The 8,528-nt window shown below is 56.3% G+C and overlaps 1 pseudogene; it reads right to left on the reverse strand.

The window, feature by feature from the left end:
* Positions 1 to 1,876: 1,876 nt before the first annotated feature.
* LOC149135892 (large subunit ribosomal RNA) lies at positions 1,877 to 7,927 on the reverse strand (annotated as a pseudogene).
* Between the last annotated feature and the right edge of the window lie 601 nt (positions 7,928 to 8,528).

The following is an 8,528-nucleotide window of genomic DNA, read 5'->3' on the forward strand; positions in this document are numbered from 1 at the left end:
GCTGCTACCCCTACATAGTAGTCTGGAGCGCCTTGGCGTGTGAGGGCCACCTAGACCGCGACTTTCTGCCGGGTCCGACCCGAGAGTTTGCGGGTCGGAACTCGGCGCGGTACTAACCGCGGCTCGGATCGTGGCTCGTATCGCGGTCGAGACTTCGGCCTTTTGACCGCATTGGCGGTTCGCCTGCGGAACTGCGCCGCCTGACCGTCTTCCCCTTTCTCTTTGCTCCTAATTGCTCCCGATCGCTCGCTGTTTTCCTTCTCGCTGGCTTCCTTCTCGCCGCAGAGACGATTCTCTTGGCCTGCTTCCCGTCCGTTGGGCGCCTCGGCCGCCTGTCCTAGCGTTTCCTGGCGTGCGTAACGCACGGACACACACACTGGAGCTCGTTATCGCCGCCGAGGTGTCGGCCTTTCGATCGCACCGGTGGTTCGCCGGCGGAACTTCGCCGCCTGACCCTCCTTCGCTTTCTCTTTGCTCCTACTCGCTTCCGATCGCTCGCCGGCTTCCTTCTCGGCCTCCGCCGCCGCTTCCTTCTCGATCGGCTGCTGTTTCTTCTCGCCCGCGTCTCTCAGCCGCTCCTGGCGTGCATTAACACACGGAAACACACATGGCGACCGGGTTTGGCGACCGGGTTTGGCGACCGTCGAGCCTTTCAGATCGCCCCGGCGGTTCGCCGGCGGGACTCCGCCGCCGCTTTGCTCAACTTCCAATCGCTCCTAGTCACTCGCTGGTCTTCTTTCTCGCTGCCACGACTCGCTCGGCCTGCTTCTCATCCGTCCACCGCCTAGGCCGCCTGTCCTAGCGTGCGTAACACACGGACACACGCACGGACACCCGGAGTCGGCATCGCGGCCGAGACGACGGCTTTTCTATTGCAATGCCGGCTCCCCTGCGGGAGGCCGCCACCGAGACGTCTTCAGCCTCTATGCTCGCTCCTAATCGCTCTCTGGTTTCTTTCTCGCACCCACGAATCGCTCGGCCTGCTTCTCATCCATCCGTCCACCGCCTCGGCCGCGTGTCTCAGCGTGCTTAACACACACACACACACACACACACACACACACACACACACACACACACACACACACACTCGCGGGCGGCGTCGCCGCCGAGACGTCGGCCTTTCGATATCGCCTGCGGAAGCCGCCACCGAAGAGTCGGCATGCTCTCTGCTCGCTACGAACTGCTATCTCTCTCTCGCTCGCTTGCTTCCTTCCAACTTTGCTGACTAATCACTGCTACGACCTACTGGACTAGCCCTTTACCCGTCGACCGCGTTCGTAACACACGGACACACACACACACTCACTCGGCCGGCGGCGGTCACGTCTTTTGCGCGATCCGAGCGACGCCGCTAATCGCTTTGCTTCCCTGGAGAGATCGCGGTCGCGCGGCGACGACCGGCACACGCTCTCGCGCTCGTGCTCGATACAGTCGTTTCTCGGTCTGTCGGATTGCTGCGCGGCTCTTCAAAAAAGAAAAAAAAAAGAAAGAAAGAAAATAGGAAAAGAACCCCCCCCCCCCGCTTCTACGGAAACGGAAGACGAAACACTCGAGGCCGGTCTCGCACGTAGTAGCGTTTCTACTTCTACTTCTTTCGGCAGCGCACTCGCCCCGCGGCGCCCTAAGGAAATGCACTCCGACGACTTGCTCGCCGCGGCGGTTCTCCCGTCACAGCTCGAATCTGCGTTTCTTTTCTTCCATTCGTCTTCCCCAGCTCTGCCGCCGCCGCGCAACCGGTGCCGATCTTGATTTTACTTTCCGTTTTTCCACCGACCACCACTAAGCCGCGTTTCGTTTCCGTCTCGATCAGTTCGCGGCTTCTCTCGGGAACAATAAAAAAAGGGGATGGGAAAACAATGTCCTCCTCGAAAGGGCGGATCGTGTCGTTCGCGAGAAGAGACTCAATAGATCGCAGTGTGGTAGCTGCTCTACTAAGCACGTCACTCCGAACGGCAAGTCGAGTCGTATGCAATCGATCCTTTTCGTCTCGATCTCTTCGAACAAGTCGTGGGGGTCGGGACGTCCACGACGATTTCGGCGGCCGGAAGACCGACCGCCTCCACCGCCGCAGACGTCCCGAAATGGCAATTCCGCCGGCGACGTTGCCGCTCGCCGCGCGTGAACGCGACGGGCGGACGGCGAACGCCGAGCTAAGGCATGCGCCTTGAGGTTGAGACGCTTTTGGAAAAGAACTCGGATCCGGCTACGGTTCCGGCTTAGAGGCGTTCAGCCGTTATCGCTCAGAGGCAGCCTGGCACCACCGCTCTATCGAGCGACCGCGCAAAACGTTGCTCTGATCCCGCGGTTCCTCTCGTACTGGACGGGATAGCCGTAACCGAGTTGACGTTGCCGGCGCCCGCCTAAGGCCGCGGGGGCCGGAAGCGTCGGCTGCGGAAGCGCTCCGGAGCGCGCCGCCGTGCACCGAACGCCTCGACCGCGCGCGACTCGGGGCGCCGCGTACGCGTGATGCATCGGTAGGATAAAACTAACCTGTCTCACAACGGTCTGAACCCGACTCACGTTGCCTGTTAGTGGGTGAACAGTCCAACGCTTTGCAAATTCTGCTTCGCAATGATAGGAAGAGCCGACATCGAAGGATCGAAAGCGACGTCGCTGCGAACGCTTGGCCGCCACTAGCCAGTTATCCCTGTGGTAACCTTTCTGACACCTCTCGGCGGACGCATAGCTCGCCACTTTTCGGAAAGGATTGATGGGCCACGCTTTCGCGGTCCGTATTCTTACTGAAAATCGAGATCGAGCGAGCTTTTGCCCTTTTACTCGACGTGTGGTTTCCGTCCACGCTGAGCTCGCCTTGGGACACCTGCGTTACCGTTTGACAGACGTACCGCCCCAGTCAAACTCCCCGACCGACACTGTTCTCGACTAAGGGTCGCGCATCGGCTGCGTCGGCGCCCGCGAAGGCGCTCGACATGCACCGCGCGCTTCGCACCAGATAATGAACCACCGCTCGGCGACGGTCCGATTCCTTCTCCATCGAGTGAGCGAGGAATCTACGGAAGTGGCGGTTTTTCATCGTCGCAAACGCGCGTGACACCCCGACGCCGAACCGGCCGGCCGACGACGTGACGGCACGCCGGACGACGACCGAAGCGCGGCGAGGAAACGCCGACGCGACAGCCACCGATAAAGAGCGCCGCGCCGCCGGTGACGGCTGCCAGCGCGCGGGCAAACGCGAATGCTACCGCCTATGCTACGCCTACCGTGTGCTCTCACAAAACCGGACTAGAGTCAAGCTGAACAGGGTCTTCTTTCCCCGCCGATCCGTCCAAGCCCGTTCCCTTGGCTGTGGTTTCACTAGACAGTAGATAGGGACAGTGGGAATCTCGTTGATCCGTTCATGCGCGTCACTAATTAGATGACGAGGCATTTGGCTATCAGTTTCTTGTTGACATATATATTGTCATCACTTCCCTGTTTTTAACGTGGGTGGTCTTACCAGGTGCCAATGCTTTAAGTGTCGAGCAGGCCCATATCACATTCGGGGCGACACCATCTATTAAAACAAATAAAAAAATATTCATCATTCTTCGTCGACGGGTCGTTACTTCGTCTTACCCAGGTATCTTATTTTATTTTTCAATTTGTGTCTCAATATAGGTATCTTGATCTCCTTAACCATCCTCGCTGCTGCTTCGGCATCACATCTTTCTATCGAAGTACCATCGTGGCGACTAGTATTTGCATCCTTCTCATTCAGTCTTCTCGATTTTCATCCTTCTCATTCAATCTTCTCTGTATCTTCAATCTTCTCACTCAATCTGCTTCTTGCTTCGTTTATTGGATGTCTCATCTTTCTTTTCGACACACCGTTGGAGTGACATGGTATGTTCATTCATTTCATTCAATGTACTCGTTACTTCGTTCATCGAATTTCTTGTCGATATACCATTGGTGCGATATGGCATATTCCTTCATCTTATTACTTCGTTCATCGAAATACTAGTCTTTCTTTCTACACACCGTCGAGATGTCTGGTATGTTCACTCCTCCCATTCGATGCTCCTGTAACCTCGCTCCATAGACATCTCATCCCTCATTCTACACACCACCGGGGCGACTGGTATGTTCCATCTTGCCTTAATCAGCCATTTTTAGGCTGATACCATTCCACAGCCCCATCCGACGCTACCTCGACCGACTCTTCCAATTATATATAACTATCCCAGCTGGGACGGATAGTTTTATGGGTATCAAAAAAAACCCCAAAAAACCCCCAAGAAAGGATCACAGCGACGATCACTGACAAATCAATTGTATCATCTATATCTAAAAGTCAGTTGGGTGAGCCACTGATTAACCGGTAGCAGAAATGGCTCATTATCCGCCACCGGGGTGGGTAGAAAGGCTGGAACCAAAATGAACCCACCGTTTCTTATTAGGCCCGACGTGGATGGGCAACACGCCCGGCTTTAACCTCCAGGCACCACCCGGACCGGGGGTCAACAGTTTATACGGCCCCTGGCTACCGTATGTTTTTAAACTTATTATTTATTTATATATTGCGATACCCGCAGGCGGCAATTTCCATGAATGCATAAGCGAAACGATCTCCAGTCACAGACCCTCAACTAGGGACAGCAGACATACCTTCACCTTAACTCACTGGTGCATCTTCTGGCCAACGAAGGGCAGCGCATTCACCCAATGCCAACAGCTCGTGGAAAGCAAATGCGCAGCAGTGCATCCATCCCTCCGAAACAGCGAGGTATCACACACCGGCGAAAATCGAAACGATATACGAAAAACCAGTGGTGACTTAGGTGGTCATCCACCTGCTGGGGTCAAGAGGCCATGACACACCGGACCTCACCGATTCGAATGGGTCATAACGTACCGCGCAACCCCGCCTGAAACGGGTCTTCACTCACCATTGACGCGAGTCACAACGTACCCTATGTCGGCCAGTCGATTTTACCAGGAGGCAGGCTATCGGCAGCCCACCTATCACTTCCGGAAGGCCCACTCCTCTCAATCAGGATCACCCACACACTACATGGTCCCCACCAGTCTGGCTGGCACCGCCATGGGAGAAGGGACACTTTTAGTTTGTCCATGCGAGGGCACATATTCGGCATTGTTTTACAACCCATCCGACATACCTCCCCACACGGACGTAAGCTCTTTCACCACGCAAAGGTAGTGTCCCAAGGGGTAAAGCTTGGCAGTGCATCCATCAATCAGGCAAAATTCAGTGGATCACCTCACTCGCCCATCATCCACTGAATCCCGAATGATCATAACATACCAGGCAAACCCGATGGTGCATCCACCCACTGACTATTGGCGTCCTAGCTGCCAATATACCTCCACAGAGCAGGCATATAAACACACCGCTACCTGTCACAGCGACGTACTCGAAGGCCATCGCAGGTGCACTCACTACACCACAACCGGCCACCGACCATCTCTCGACTCAAATGTTCCAATAGGACACTGCAAGTGCTTACACTAGCCGCAGCCACCTACACCGATGTTCCAATAGGACACCGCAGGTGAATCCGCTTCTGCGGAGAAGGCCCACTGGCCTAAGGCGGGTGGGCCTCCCAGCGGGCCCACAGCCTGCAGGGGAACAACCGATGCACTCACCCAACGCAGAGATATCCGTCAGACCACATCTAATCACGCCCCAGCATATCATAGAATGTGGTTGTGGCATCGTTCGGAAGGAAGCACACTCATAGTTACTCCCGCCGTTTACCCGCGCTTGGTTGAATTTCTTCACTTTGACATTCAGAGCACTGGGCAGAAATCACATCGCGTCTGTGCGGCTCGGCCGCCTACGCGATGCTCTATTTTAATTAGACAGTCGGATTCCCCCGGTCCGTACCAGTTCCGAGTCGACTGTTCGCCGCCGGCCAAACGCCTGCCGCGCGAAGCGGAGCCGAGGGCCGCGCGCACCGACGCGACGGCGAGCCCGAAGCCGTGTCGCTCCACGGTGTCCCGGGTGTGGAGCTGTGTTGTTGGCGCCCACTACGCCCCGGGCGCCCCGTATGAAACCGCCGCGTGCCGACGTGCGACGGCGGCCCGACCGAGCGCCGGAAGGCGCGGAACGCCGCCGCGAGAGAAAACCGCGCGTGGAACCGACGCAAGCGCTTTGACCGCCGCGAAGAGCGCTTTCCGCCGCTCCGCGAGGGCGCGGCGTAGGCGACGCCGCGATGGGGACGCCCGACGCCGGAGGGACCGCGCGTCGAAGCCGACCCCCGTTGACCGAAAGCGCGACCGCGCACCGGCGCGGAGCGGGCTACCCGCCACCGCGGAAGGCGGTGCCCGGCACGACGGGAGCGCGACGCCGAGTGAACGGCGACGTGACCGCGCGCGCGGGAGCGCGGCGACACACACGGCCCGACCGGCCCGGTCCTCGGAGCCAATCCTTCTTCCTAAGGTAAGGATCCATTTTGCCGACTTCCCTTACCTACATTGGCGCTATCGACGAGAGGCTGTACACCTTGGGGACCTGCTGCGGATGGTGGGTACGGACCGACTCGAGAGCTGTGAATCGTTACGGACCCGGATTTTCCAGGGCCGCTGAGAGCGCACCGGACGCCGCCCGAGACGCGGCGCTCTACAGTCACCATATCCGTATCTCCGGACGAGCCGATTCCACGGACGCGGTCCTTTACGAAGAAGAGAGAACTCTTCCCGGGGCTCCCGGCAACGTCTCCGGGCTCGCTTGTGTTGCCGCTGCTTCGCCCGGCCGCTGGCTTCGACGACGAACGTGCTGCTAGGAGTGCGCCGCGTTCCCGCCGCCGGACGGGCACTCTTCGAGTTCGGGTTCGGGAATATTAACCCGATTCCCTTTCGATGCGAGGCCGGCCGTTGCTACTGCTGTCGTTTCGTTTCGTTTCGTTCGCGACGGATCCGGTGCCTTCCGTGGAAGCTTTTGCCCGCTTCTTAGGACCGACTGACTCGTGCTCGACCGCCGTTGGCACGGAACCCTTCTCCACTTCGGTATTCGAAGGACTCGTTGGAATATTTGCTACCACCACCGAGATCTGCACCCGCGGTCGGCTTCACCCGGGCTCGCGCCCGCGGCTTCCATGCACACCGCGGCGCAATCCTACTCGACCGGGCACCGGAAAGTCGCCTCACCGGCGATCGCAAAACCTGTCGCCCGGCCGTGTTTCAAGACGAGTCGGTAGGTTGCCGATGCTCATCACTGACCGGCGGCAGCGGGCAGCTTTTCGAGCGTCCCTGCCGCCTCTCCGCGAGCGAAGGGAAGGCGGGCGGCTGCGTCGCTTTCGCGACTCGCTGCGTCGTGCTTGCTGAGGGCGAGGTGCGTTAGCCCGTCTCCATCGGTTAGCCGTGCCTGCGCTTTCGTGGAGCGGCGGGCCCGGTCGTGAGAATCGCGAGGGTCCCGACGCCGGTCCCCGTAGACGGGTTCCAGACGCCGGGGCGCTCGTCTGCGACCTGCGGACGCCGCGCACCTACCGGCCCGACGGGAACGGGTTGCCCCGGAAATCGAGAGCCGACGGGGCGGCAGACAACCGCTCGTGGAAACGAGCGGCCGCGACGACGGCGCCTAGGCAGGTGAAGTAGCAACGGACTGATTCCCCTCGTGGTCACGGTGATCGGTCCCACCCATTTACCCATGGGCGGTTTCACGGTCTCTTGAACTCTCTCTCCAAAGTTCTTTTCAACTTTCCCTCACGGAAAATTCTTAGTGATATTTAGATTTTGTTTGATGAAATGTCGATTCTAGATTATCAGCGGTTTATACAGGGTGGCCCAAAAGTAATTGAGGGGTTTTAATTTTTAATAACTCCCTTATTTTTTACAAATAGGCCTTTAAAATTTTAATTTGACATAGAGGAGATAATGAAGATTAATCTACATGAATCCTTTTAGTACTTTTGCATTAATCCTTTTAGAGAAGGATTGCTTGTTTTTGCTCGTGTTGGGAGATGTGTTCTAACTGTTGATATGCATGTGAATTCGGTTGTGCTGATGATGATGGCGTCTGTGATGGCGGTGGTGACTGTATAAAGATGATGGTGGTGATAGTACCAGCATACGGTTCCAGCCTTTTGGTGATTTTCTTCCGTGTTCCTTATAATGTTGGGTGTTATGTGTAACCTATTAAGCAACAATTCTCCTGCTTTTAGTACTTCCATACCAATGGCATCAATATGAAAAACACACACACGAACACACACACACAATCACATACACACGCATACACAAACGCACACACACAAGCACAAAAGGATAACACCCGAAAAAATATTTTAAAAATCACGAATAACTCAAGGACGGTGAAGTGACGATGCAGAGAAAACACAAGAATACTAATTGGTGGAGCGAGAGGTAGAATTGTTATTGCCGCCAGAGCTGAAGAAATTAGTATCAACACAAGACAAAGAAATGCAAATATTTCCCAAAGTAGAAGAAATGCAAACATTGAAGAAAACAGTTATCAACGCAAGGTAAAGAATCACCAATGCAATCCAGAATAGAATAAATTCAAGAGTTAAAATAATACAGTTAACAATAATATTATTTCAAGA

Source organism: Octopus bimaculoides, chromosome 4 (assembly GCF_046866305.1).
Source record: "Octopus bimaculoides isolate indiv1 chromosome 4, ASM4686630v1, whole genome shotgun sequence".
Lineage (NCBI taxonomy): Eukaryota > Metazoa > Mollusca > Cephalopoda > Octopoda > Octopodidae > Octopus > Octopus bimaculoides.